General features: G+C 38.6%; 1 pseudogene; it reads right to left on the reverse strand.

The window, feature by feature from the left end:
* Positions 1–5,145: 5,145 nt before the first annotated feature.
* On the reverse strand, positions 5,146–9,378 carry LOC130851872 (protein UXT-like; annotated as a pseudogene).
* Positions 9,379–13,082: the final 3,704 nt, after the last annotated feature.

Raw genomic sequence — 13,082 nt, forward strand, 5'->3', positions numbered from 1 at the left:
AAGAAAAGCTAAAGTGAATGAGAAGCTCGGCTTTTTATTTCTTGTACAAATTTCCTACCAACCAGATAGCATTTACATGTAGGTTAATTTGTTCAAGTGCTTTTAAAATATCCACTAAAAACACAGAGCCCTGTGGCAAGGTTCTGTTTAGTCCTCAACTTTGGAAGCAAGGAATAAGGTCTTTTTCTGTGTGGGAAAAGTAAATGTACTGAATCATCAAAGGGGTGGTCGTCTGTCTCTCTTTCTCTCCCTTTCTTCCTGTCTCTGCTGCCCTCTCTCAGTCCCTCTTTTAAGCTGAAGGAGATGGTCTAAACTTATTCCAGCTATGGGCTGTTACATAGGGCAGAACTACATGGGCCCAAAGAGCTCTCTCTGGGAAAGGGTAGCACTTCCTGGAGGTTCCGAGGGTTCGTTCTTTGTGTGGAAGGCTGATTCTCTTAATATTCATTAGCATTTATTGAATGTTTAATGAACAGCTGGGGATACCAAAAGGAATAAGAGCTGATATCTGTCTTACAGGAGCTCTCAATCTTGGTCTCATTTGTCCAGGGAGACAAATATATAAACTGGTACTTGCAGTATATCTTGAAAAGTGCCCTGATAAAAGACCAAGGATCCCACAGGCAGATGTAAGTAATTTATTAAGCATCACTTTGGTACAAAGATTGTCCAGAAAAAATACCAGAAACAAAGAAGTTAGGATCCAGGTGGGAGATGAGGAGAGCTTTATCTAAGACGGTGACAGTGGGATTGGAAGAGTATAGACTGGAGAGAGCTTCAGGAAGTAGAATCACTAGCACTTGGTGATAGATTGGATTTTGGACTTGAAGTAGAAGAAACAATAAAAAAATTAACTTCAGAGCTGCTTTTACTTTGAGAACTGGTAGATAGGGTGTGGACGGTGGGAAGAGGTTTAGGAAGAACACAGATAACAATTTTGATTTTAGACATGATCAGCAGCCAGCCGGCCATGGCCAGTTTGTTTTGTGGGTTTTAGGAGAAAGAACTGGTTGAAAGATGTGTATTTGGGAGTCATCATTATTTAAAATGTAAGAGAAGCCATAGAAATGAATAAAGCTGTTCAGATAGAGCTTCTGGAGTGACAGCTCCAAGGAGTGACTCTGGGGATGAATTAGGGAGGGTACAGGAGAAGGAGGAATAGAACAGAGATGTGTCCAGAAAGCCAAGGGGCCGAGAAGTTCCAAGAAAAAGGGAGCAGTCAGTAATGCTGGCCACTTATAGGCAAACCATCCCCAAAGTGCTTTTCTCCAGGCTGTGCATGGAAAGAGTGCTATCTTGGAGGCTGGGGAGAGAGAGAAACTACTTCTCATGGAGTAGATATTTCCTTCTCCCTCTTCTTTCCTCTCACTCCCTCTCTCCTACCCCTTTACTCTTTTCTTTTAAGTTGTGGCTGCTTCCCGAAATGAATTGAGGGTTCCTTCCATGCTCCCTTCCAAAATAAAACGTATCACACTACTTACATTGCTCGTCCAAAACCAAACAATTCTGGAATTTGAGCTATGACTCATTTCATTTTGTACACAGAATTTATTCTTCTCTATGGACGCGGTTCAGACTTCCTTCTCTGCTCTTGAAACTTGCTTTTAATAAAGCAGTCCCCTAGAGCCCAGGTATCGTTGTTGCACAGGAGGGATACATAGCCTGCACCAGGGCTTAGGCTGGACTGAAGTCTCTTCAGTACTTTGGAGTTTCTGCCTAACTGTTTTATCATTGTTTGAGAAGGAATCCAAGTTTATAACACCCTCTGATTAATTGGAGCCAAGTATTCTTCTTTTCTAATTCCCAGATTCCCTAAAACTTCCTGTTATGAAAACTGCATTCATCAGATTATTCATCAGATCAACAGCAAACTCAGTCTTGTGGGATTCAGATAACGATGAATGCCATCAGCCCTTGTGACCGAATATCCCATTTACTTCAGGGACTGGGAAATCTTTCTATCCAAGGTCATTGGCCCGTAGAGAATGAATAATGAAGTAAAGGGCCCAAAGTTCTAGCAGATGTGAAAAAAGTTGAGAAGAAATATATGCTAAAAGAATAAAAGAAGGAGGAGAGGAAAGGTGCTAACACAGTTTAAAGCACCTGCTATGAGCCGGATACCTGCTGTGTATTTTTAGTTTATCTCATTCCATTAGGTAAGTATCTTTCTATTCATTTTACAGATGAGGAAGCTGAAGTTTAGAAATATTAGGTAAGTTACCAAACCATAAAGCTAATTCACGACTGAGATTCATACCCTGACAGTGGGTCCAAAGCCCATGTTCTCACCAGCAAAAAAAAGAAGGTGGCAAAAGGATTAAAAAGAGAGAAAGATGTAAAAATGGATAAGAAGGAAAGAACAGTGTTTCTTGCCTTTTCAGCCTGTGTACCCTGCAACTCCAATTGCAGGGCTTTTAGTCTTTTCCCTCCCTCTTGTCAGCTGTCAGAAACTTCCCTTTCAGTTGCCCAAGAATTCCCACCAATTGGCCTTGTGTCTTCTCGTACTGGTTCAGGCTGGAATCTACCTTTGCCAACATCTCCTCATCCGTCTCTGAGCCTGCTGACTCAGAGAATTTGTGCACATGTCTGCAGGAGAATCCCTCCAGGAAGAGTCAGGGACTGCATCTGACCACAGAAACACACATTCCTGCTGTTTGCACAGCTGTATTTGTTGCTCTTAATGGTAGAGAAGGGAGGCTCAAAAGACACTTGGTTTTAGAAAACTTTTTATGGTTTAGCTAGAAGAAATTAAACTAAGGGCCAGAGGTTTCCCATTGCTTTTTCTAGAGGCCAGGATTCTTTTCTTTTTGAATTCTCTCTTGTCAGTGAGGAAGCATTATAGCAACTACTTTATAAATGTTACCATTTGTTTTTGAGATTTGCCTGAAGGAAGTTTCTTCCTAAAGAAATTATTTTTTCTCTCTTTCTAACAAATATTTAAGTTCTCTTTCTAAATGGAGTATTTGTGACTTTTCCTTGACCAGAACTAGGTTATTGTATTCAGTGACTACATCGCTCACCAATGCTGAATCCTCTTCCTTCTGCCTCCCTCAACAACTCTGGGTCTGTTTTTCAATTTAAAGCAACTGTTCATGGAAATCCTGCCATGAAGGAAAATGTTGTGAGTCATACACTTTGGGCCAAGTCCAGCCCTCAAGTAACAAAGTCAGTAGTACTTGTATAAGAAGTAATTTGCCCCATGATAGTAATAAATCTGTTGTTTGTGTGTTATAAACATAAATAGCTAAATGTATTTCTAGGTCTTGCTTGAAATTAGTTAAATGGATTTCCCTATGCATCCATAACTAATTCACAGAACTATTTTTACCTAGATCCTAATTACCTGTGAGTAAGCTTTATTTAAAGACTGAAATAGGGAAGAGATATTTATTTGTAGTAAGTGTAGGGCCTCATCAATATTTCCTTGTGTTGCTTGAGCATTTATGCCTTTTGGGGCAGAAGTGGTGATATCTTACCTTAGGTAACTCAGGGTATGGGCTGAGTGATTAATAGGGAAATATTAAATTATTTAGTAAAGGGATGTGAATATTTCAACGACTAGAAAATTGTTGGTGACCTCATGACATGCAACTACAAAGGTTCTTTTGCGGTAGGTGACCTGTTTATGTTTTATCTCCAAACTAAATGGATCCCAAATCGGATTCTGTGATGTATAAACCACATTAAAAATTATATTTGGACCCAAAGTTCCTTCTCCTTTCCAAAGGAATTACAATTTTGATCAAATCAGTGCTGAATAATATTACCTTTTCTTCCTAGCGATGGTGTGTCTAGAAATGGTTTGTGACAGAAAGTCTTTTTATAGCTTTGCTTTCAACATGCATTTACGTTTTAATGATACATTCTCCGCCAGTAAAAATGCAATTGTAGCACACAGAAAATCAACACATTTTAAGCTTTCTGAGTGTATTTAAACTGTCAACAGTGTGCTGTCTGACATATAGCATTACTCTGCTTCCGCCTTTAATGGCTAGGTTGTTTTCTAAAGACAGTCTAGTGACACAAGACTCCTAAACCCTTTTGGACCATGTGAACTAAGAATGACCTGAGTGGATGGGGATGCTTTGGCCATCCGTCATTGATAGCCGTATTGATCTGGAGATGGAGGCCAAGGGCGCTGTGTACTGAGGGTGTAGCAGGTGGCTGAAGTGATGGTAACCGTCACTGATACCTTTGTGATGCGCTTGATTTCTCATTGTGTATTCCCCAGCTATGGAACCCTTGGGCAGTAAGTAACCTGGTTTTAAAAGTACACTTGTAGGTCAAAAGGGTACATCAGTCCTCATACATTATTCTCCTAGGTTGCCCTTTTAGCATGTCTAAGTAAAGTACAAAAAAGAGCTTCTCTTTAAGTTTTTATTTTCAAAACTTTCAAAACATACAGTAATGTATAACTTCTACCTAGATTCACTAATTGTCAATATTTTTCCTTATTACCTATATATATTTATCTATCTGAACCATTTAAAATAAAATTTCGATGTCATAAAGTATTTAGTTAAACCCTAAATAAATTCAGCCAACACTTTCTAAAAGTAAGGAAATTGTCCTGCCTATCCACAATACCATTGTTACACCTAAGAAAATTAACAATAAAATCCAAATATTATCTAATAACCTATCCATAGTCTAATTTTTCCATTTGTCCTCCAAATGCCAGTAGTGTTTTTTCCAACTAAGATCCATTTATGGTTAATGAATTATATCTGATTGTTATGTCTCTTAAATCAAGAGAACTTTTTAACGTTCAAAAAGCATGGCAAAAGTGAAGAAAAAAATACTGATCTCAGATTCTACTGTAGACAATTAAAGTGTTTTGTTCACACACACTCTACCCCCTAAAGTCTAGAGCAGTTTAGGTTCCACCTGATGAAATTCTCACCAACTTTAAATTTGGAGTAAGGCCTCTGTTATTACTCTTTTAGGAATGATTTTACTTTTGGGGGAGAAGCCTTCTTTTTAATCTGTGCATGGTGACAAGAAGTAAAACTCTTACAAGGCTAACTTAGATAGATTTTTTAAATTTAATTTAATTTAATTTAATTTAATTTAATTTAATTTAATTTAATTTAATTTTATTTTATTTTATTTTATTTTATTTTATTTTATTTTATTTTATTTGTTTCAAAGACATTCAGGCTCTTTAATGTCAGGGGAGGTAGGAAGAAGCCAACGGTGAGGCTCCGGGAAATCCTGCAGGCCTCGGAGTTCTCTAAGCCCCTCCAGCAACATGTGGATGTGGGCCTTGATAGTCATGGAGTCCTTGGTGAGGATGTTGCTGAGCTCTGTGAGGAGATTGCTCTTAGGATCAATGACCTTGAGAGCTTCTGCCAGTATCAGCTCCAGGAACAAACCATATCCAAGGGCCACATAGATCCGTGCAGTGCCTGGGACCACTGTGTCAATGAAGAAGTTGCAGCCCAAATCTACCTGCACACATAACTCCGAGTGATTAGCTTCCTAGAGTCGCTCAGTGACGTTCCTCAGTCGTTTGGCCAGCTGCTCATACACCTTGTCGTGATGCTCCAGCACGTCAGAGATGAAAGCCTGGTAGTGCAGCACTTTCTCCACCGTGGCCTCCACCTCCCACTGTTTAGGGGCATCACCATGATGGGCTCCCGGGAGCCGCCGGCAAAAGGGATGGTTGGTAAGACTAAAATTTTCTTTTTGGTAAATAAAAATTGTACATATTTAAGGTATACAATGTGATGTTTTGGTATGTGTATACACTGTGAAATGATTACCGTAATCAAACCAACATATGTTACACCTTCTAGTTACCTTTGTGTGTGTGTGTGCGTGTGGTGAGAAGACTTGAGGTCTACTCTCTTAGCAAATTTCAAGTATATAATACAAGATTATTAACTATAGTCATCATGCTGTACATCAGGTCACCAAATTTGATTCATCTTATAACTGATATAGGTTATTTATGTATTACTAAGTAGTCAGGGACAATTGAATGGCCACATTAGTGCAAGGAATACATTATGAATATGGTGAAAAATCATAGTTGTGAGTGACAGATCATTTCAAAAGTAGTATTTAGTTCTCAAAGCTGATACATAGTTCATTGAGTGTGGTTTGGTTTTGCATATAGTGACAGCAGGCTCACTTGGATTAATATAGGAAGCAAGTGGTAACAAGTATAGTAGAACTGGAACATGTGATAATAAACACAAATGTGATGAAATGTATTTGTTTTTCACCTGTGGTTTCATAAAGATGTTTCTTAGTAGATAACAACTCTTTGCTATTGTCTTATATTACAAAGATCCCAGTAGAGTGCTGTGTGTTTACACAGTGCGCACTATGTAAATGTTAATTGTTGGTATACAAACCTCCTTTCACCCTTTGATGGGCTCTCTAGCGCGCAAAAAAAGGCAATAAGATTGATGAATTATACAATGTATAAGAGAAAAAAACACTAAAGGACCCCAGGAAGATAATATAATTTTTCAATGGTTACTGTAACCTACACTGGGATTTTAAAGTGTTTCTACTTATTAATGCACTTAATTCAGCTTATGTTTGTTAAGAATTTTTGATGTGCCAGGTGCTATATAGAGGCATTACATTAAAAAACAACCCTTTTATCATGGAAAACTTCAAATATTAGCAAAGGTAGAGAGAATAGTATAGTGGATCCCTATGTAGCCCTCATTCAGCATCACTAAATTATAACACTTGGCCAATCTTGTTTCATCTGTCCTTCCTACTATTTGGGAAGAGTGGTGGTGAAGTATTTTAAAGCAATTCCCAGATATCATGACATTCGTATATAATATAAATACTTCTTTATGAATTAAACTGTGAAGGCTTTTGAAGACTATGAACTTTGGATTTCTAAAACATTTTGACTACAGATAGATTAGTAACTTCAAAAGAGTCAAACCCTATAGTTAGTACTTTGTCACTGACCAGTATTCATTTAATAAAGATATTTGTTCCAAAGCAAAGTTGAATAGTTTGGACAAGCATTATATCTTTTTTTTTTTTTGATATACAATAAACTGCATATATTTAAAGTGTACAATTTGATTTTTTTTCTTGTTAGTAATGTATATATGGCAATCCCAGCCTCCCAAATCATCCCACCCCGCCCCACTTTCCTCCCTTGGCATCCGTATGTTTGTCCTCTACATCTGTGTCTCTATTTCTGCCTTGCAAACCAGTTGATCTGTACCATTTTTCTATATTCTACATATATGCGGTAATATATGATATTTGTTTTTCTCTTTCTGACTCACTTCACTCTGTATGACAGTCTCTAGGTCCATCCATGTCTCTACAAATGCCTCAATTTTGTTCCTTTCTACAGCTGAGTAATATTCCATTGTATTTATGTACCACATCTTCTTTATCCATTCATCTGTTGATGGACATTTAGGTTGCTTCCATGACCTGGCTATTGTAATCAGTGCTGCAATGAACATTGGGGTGCGTGTGTCTTTTTGAATTATGGTTTTCTCTAGGTATATGCCCAGCAGTGGGATTGCTGGGTCATATGGTAGTTCTATTTTTAGTTTTTCAAGGAAACTCCGTATTGTTCTCCACAGTGGCTGTATCAACTTACATTCCCAGCAACAGTGCAAGAGCTTTCCCTTTTCTCCACATCTTCTCCAGCATTTACTGTTTGTAGATTTTCTGATGATGCCCACTCTAACCGGTGTGAGGTGATACCTCATTGTAGTTTTGATTTGCATTTCTCTAATAATTAATGATGTTGAGCAGCTTGGAAAAACATTATATCTTTATCTGAGGTAAGAAATGATGAAATACTAATAATAAGCATTTTCATAGAACTCAGGTTATAAAATAGTCATCAACATATATTGATTTAAATAATGTAGGTTGTGGTTTTTATGAAGATATTTGTGTGTGGGTATCTGTCTGAAGAGAACAGCATTAAATTTAAGATACACATACACACACACACACACACACACACAATGGGGAAACAGTTTATAAGTCTCTCCATCACACACTGTTCTCTGTCAAGTCTAGGAATAATAATAGTGCAGAATTCCTATGTAATTTGTCACTTTGTGATGAATTTATGATCCAGAGAAGAGAATGGTTACGTTCGAGACAATTAGGAAAAGACGAAGAAGCAAAGATTCAAGCAAGTTTCAACTCAAGTACGGTAACTTTTAAGGGTAAAAGTAGAAGAGGAGGGCCGTTTGCTCACCCTCTGCTGTGCTTCCATGTGGCCTGGGATAGGCCCATGGATGCACTCCCTGCATTGTCACACTTGTGTACAAAGCCTACATCTGAGTTTGCATTGCTCCTTGAATTCTAGTCCCTCATTTTGTAATCAAATCTTAATGTCAAGCAGAAAAGGACCTGAGAAAATATCTGATCTAACCAACCCCCTTACTGTGGAGAAAGAATGCTGAGGCCCAAGTTTCAGTGACTGGCAAGCCTGCAGATTGAGGACTATAATCCAGGTTTCCTGATTGCTAGGCTAGTGGTTTTCTACTTCACCCTGTAGCCTCTCCACATTGTTTCATGTTCGTAGCTAGATCAGTCTTAAGGTAAATGAGATAACCCTCTGGGGACTCAAATATGTAGAAATTTTCCTAGAATAGCACTTCAAAATGATTCGAACAAACATTTCCCCTGGCCTAATGTGAGGGGCAGAACACACCATCATTTCAAGTGAAGATGGAGTTCGCTTGCAGTAGTGATGTCTTTATAAATGTGCATATAATTTCACACTTTTTAGACAGCCTAACTTTAAGAATGGTTACTTACTTTTCTGTAAGAATAGTTTGCACAACCTGCACTCTGGTGTAACACTGACCATTGCATGGACCAAGCAATTCATAAGTGAATTTAGCTAATCAAAATGGTGGCACACGCACACACATACAGAGACACACACAAACGCACACACGCACACACACAGAGTAAGCTCTATAATGGAGGTGCTAATTACCGGTAATTCTGTTTGCCTGGGAAAGTCGGGGAAGGCAGTGTCATGAACCTGACACTTGACAAATTGACATTTGAGCTGAGTCTTGACATATAATTTTGCCAGGGTTATGTGGGGAAGAGTGTTGCAGAGAGAGAAAACATATGCAAACATGGAGACATATTTTGTTTAGAAAAGAGGAAATCCTTTGACCCTGAGAACATCAGTTGGTTTGGGGCACTCTTGGAGTTTGGGTCTGTTCTAGCTTCAGTAGTGTATGGTGATCACTAAGCCTTCTCTTCCTCACCACATCAGCCTGCCCAGGGTTCTTCCCTGCACGCTCACTTCGTTCTCTCCAAGAGCAAACGGGGGTCTTGATCACCAACTTTACCTCTTGACATCCTTAAACTCAGTGTCACTTTGATTCTGTTCAGATCCATCTTCACTGTCTAATTCCTTTGCATTCAATCTACTGCAGTGGTTTCCATGTAATATGGGTAGGGCATAGCAGTAATCTAAATACAATTTTCTTAATTACTAAGAATTCTCAGAAAATATACCCTATAACATTATTACAGTTTCCAGTGTTTCTTACCATATGGTGTAATGGTTAAGAGCACTGGAATCAGACTCTGGTTTGAAACCTGCTATATTACTTACTAGATTTATGATCTTGTTTGGGAAACTTATTTAAGATCCATGAGTGTGTTTCTTCAAATAAAGCATTCAGTTTAGTGACTGGCATGTTGTAAATCCCCCCTCCCCCCAGGAAAGTAGATTTTTTGGACTGTTCTGATGGGGCCCAAGTGAGATACTGAAGAAGGAAAAAGGCTGCACAATATGGTATTCATTTGTACTTGGGCTGTTCTGTGAATGTTTTATGAAAACGTTTCCTTAACGTCTTTTCTGATTTTCAGCTGAACTGTGAGCAGTTCAAGGCTAGGGACTGTTTTTCTTCTGTTTGTTTTTCTCTCTAGCAGTTAGGACTGACTGTGCAGATGAGCGGGCCGTATAAATATTTTTGATTAGCTGATGTCCTGGACTTCCCAGAGCATCCTGGATGTGACTCGGACCTTTCCTCTCCCACTGCAGCCATCCTGGCACAGATTTAATTCCATGGCAGCAGGTGCCTTAGAATTCAACCTTGTGCAAGTCCTGAGGCTTTGGAGTATGACATTGGATATTTGCCTGTGTGTGTGTGTGTGTGTGTGTGTGTGTGTGTGTGTTGCGTATACACATATATGCATGTATATACACACATACATACAAATACTATAACACACTTAGAATTTCTTACATAGGTAGAGTTAATTCAGCACTGGTGTTAGGTTAGGGAGAAAATGCTGAAATGTTTGTCTTTTGCCTGAGCTGTGGATGCTGGGCTTTGTACTGGTTAAAATGACAGTCGTTTTTCTGTTCTGTAAGATACCTCAAAAGTTTCACACTTATCTTTCTTACCCTCATATTAAGTACCCAAATAAAATATTTTCTCAAATAATCCCCTTTATTTCTACAGGGCTTTGAAATTTACAAATCTCTTTAATATCCATTAGCTGGCATAAGTACTAAATACATGCTGATGAATCAGCAAATGAGTTCCAGTGACTCCTCAAAACAACCTATAAGGTAGGCAGAACAAGCGTTAGCATTCGAATCTCATTATTCCCATTTCATACGTGAGAAAGCTGAGAGCTGTCGAGTTAAACCATCTTGCTCAGTCATACAACTAATAAATGGCATAGCCAGCACTCAGCTTCGGTCTTCTGATGCCCAAATCAGTGCACTTTCTATCGCTATCACTAATTATAGGAAAAGCATTTTTAAAAACTCCAGTACTTAGGAAGAGATTATATTACTGCAATTAATTCTCCTGCTTTCACACCAGATAATTGGTGCTTCTAATTATGGCTTATTTGTATATCTCCTCTGTATGATACACTTTAGACTAAATTTAATTTTAACTGTGAAATACTTCATGCCCCAAGAAATATTTTAAGAATGGAACACAGCTATCGATCAAATCCAATGCCTACAAAGCAATACATTCAGTATGTATTAAATTTGTTATCCAGATAGATTAGTATCCATGCTGTCTTCGTAACTAACATCTGTCTCTCACACTTCACTGAAATTACCAGTGAAACTATGACTAATAAAATTGGTTTAGAACCAAAATTCAATAAAAGCAAAGTTAATTACGTGTTTGTAAGAGAATAAGCATACAGTTAGATCAATATGCAAATTGTGACCTTCAGTGGTCTTTTCTGTCTTCTTTTAAGCCCTTAGTCTTGCAGAGATTAATTTACTACCTAGAACTTCATTTTATGAAGCCACTAGGACTTAGATTACTAGATTTTTAATTGTTTACATATCAGTGATAAGTATGTATTATCTGTGTCTCAATCGCTGTATCTTTATGGGGGAGCCTTGTTCTAATAGCAAAAGTAGTGTGTGAGGCAAATAGATATGTTCAGCTTCATGTTAACAAAAGAACAAACCAACTTAGAAATTTAAGTTCACATCAGCATTTGCTAGGCACCATTGTTTGACACCATGGTTGACACTGTGGCAAGTACAAAGTTACATAAGACGTTTTCTGGCTCTCCAATAGTTTACAGTCTAGTGGAAGAGATAGTGATGTTCACAAAAAACTAAAATATAACTTAGTGTTAGTTTTTAAATAGAGACCTAAACAAAAGCAATGGAATAGAAAACAGAGAGATTTATTCTATTTGTGGGAAGGCTTCATTGAGAAGATGGCCTTTGATCAGCTCTTACGTAGGATTTTCATTGGTAGGAGTAGGAAGGCAAGGCTGGGTGGAAGAAATAACAAGAGCAAAGGCACAGAGGACGTAATACAAGCATAACTGGGGAAGAGTGCGTAGTACCCTCCATCACACTATTCAAAGATATGGGGAAACATTTGGCCCAGCACCTTCACATCCCGACATTGGGTTAGTTTGCACAATGGTTGGTAGATGGATTCCTGAAAGTCATTCTTATGTTGGGAACAGCTGGTAATAACTTACTTATATATGAAAGTGACTGTAATTACAGAAATATCTCATTAAGCCCACACTAACTCTATCACCGACTTAACTTCCCCTTGGATCTCAAAATGTTTGCGGCCACTCTCAGACACCTCCATTTGAGAGACAGTGTGATGGAAGGAAAGTCAGAGTGGAAAGAGACGGTGGTTCTTACCTTACTGAAGATATATATCTTAGTTTTGCAAATTTTACAAAGACATATGACATTATAAACACATTGCTGGACGCCTAAGCTTCATTACTTTTATAATAAATTAACATGATCATGATCCTGCTACTAACCTCCTTTCTGTAAATTCATGAAGAGCTTTTTCCAGAAGTGCTCCTTAAATATCTGCTAGGAGGTTAAAGCAGATTTCCCAAAGGTTCCTGAAGATCTTTGAGCATGCAGTAAGTCCCCTACATACGAACCTTCAAGTTTTGAACTTTCAAAGATGCGAACGTGCGTTCACAGGTCCAATCACGTAAGTTAGTTCACGTGTCTGACATACATTGTCATGTGTGTGTATCCTCTACAAGTGGTTGAGCTTTTGTATACGTTACTGTACAGTACTGTATAGAGTACAGTAGTAAAGTATGTTTATTTCAAGCCCAGGCTGTCCAGAAGCAAGGGAAAAAGCAGCGGTGATGTAGCTGGTACTGCTAAGAAGCGCCAAGCGCCAAGAAAGGACAAAGAGAGAGAAGAGGAAGAAGATGTAACTGAAGAACCGAAGAGATTCACGATGCAGGAAATGGCAAGGGGATTTTCTTTATTTGAGGAGGCACAGTTAGTTTTTGAGGCATAGGACTCGAACGTAGAATGGTACACGGAGGTTGCAGCAGCCGTTCAGAATGCAATCCATTGCTACTGTGTCATCTATGACGAGAAAAAGAGCTACTCTCCAGACATCACTGGATCATTTTGTTCAAGAGAGTAGATAGAATTGAATCCAGCAAGCAACCAGAACCTGTGCCATCAATGGCAGGTGTGCGTGAAACTGCAGCTTGCCCTCTGTCATCTATTGCTGAGAATCCTTCAGCCCTACCATCTCCCACTTCCTCTCCTTCCTCCAGTCAGTAACTCTTCTTGCCTGTTCACTTGATGCCAGCCCTGT

This window comes from Hippopotamus amphibius, chromosome 4 (genome assembly GCF_030028045.1).
Source record: "Hippopotamus amphibius kiboko isolate mHipAmp2 chromosome 4, mHipAmp2.hap2, whole genome shotgun sequence".
NCBI lineage: Eukaryota > Metazoa > Chordata > Mammalia > Artiodactyla > Hippopotamidae > Hippopotamus > Hippopotamus amphibius.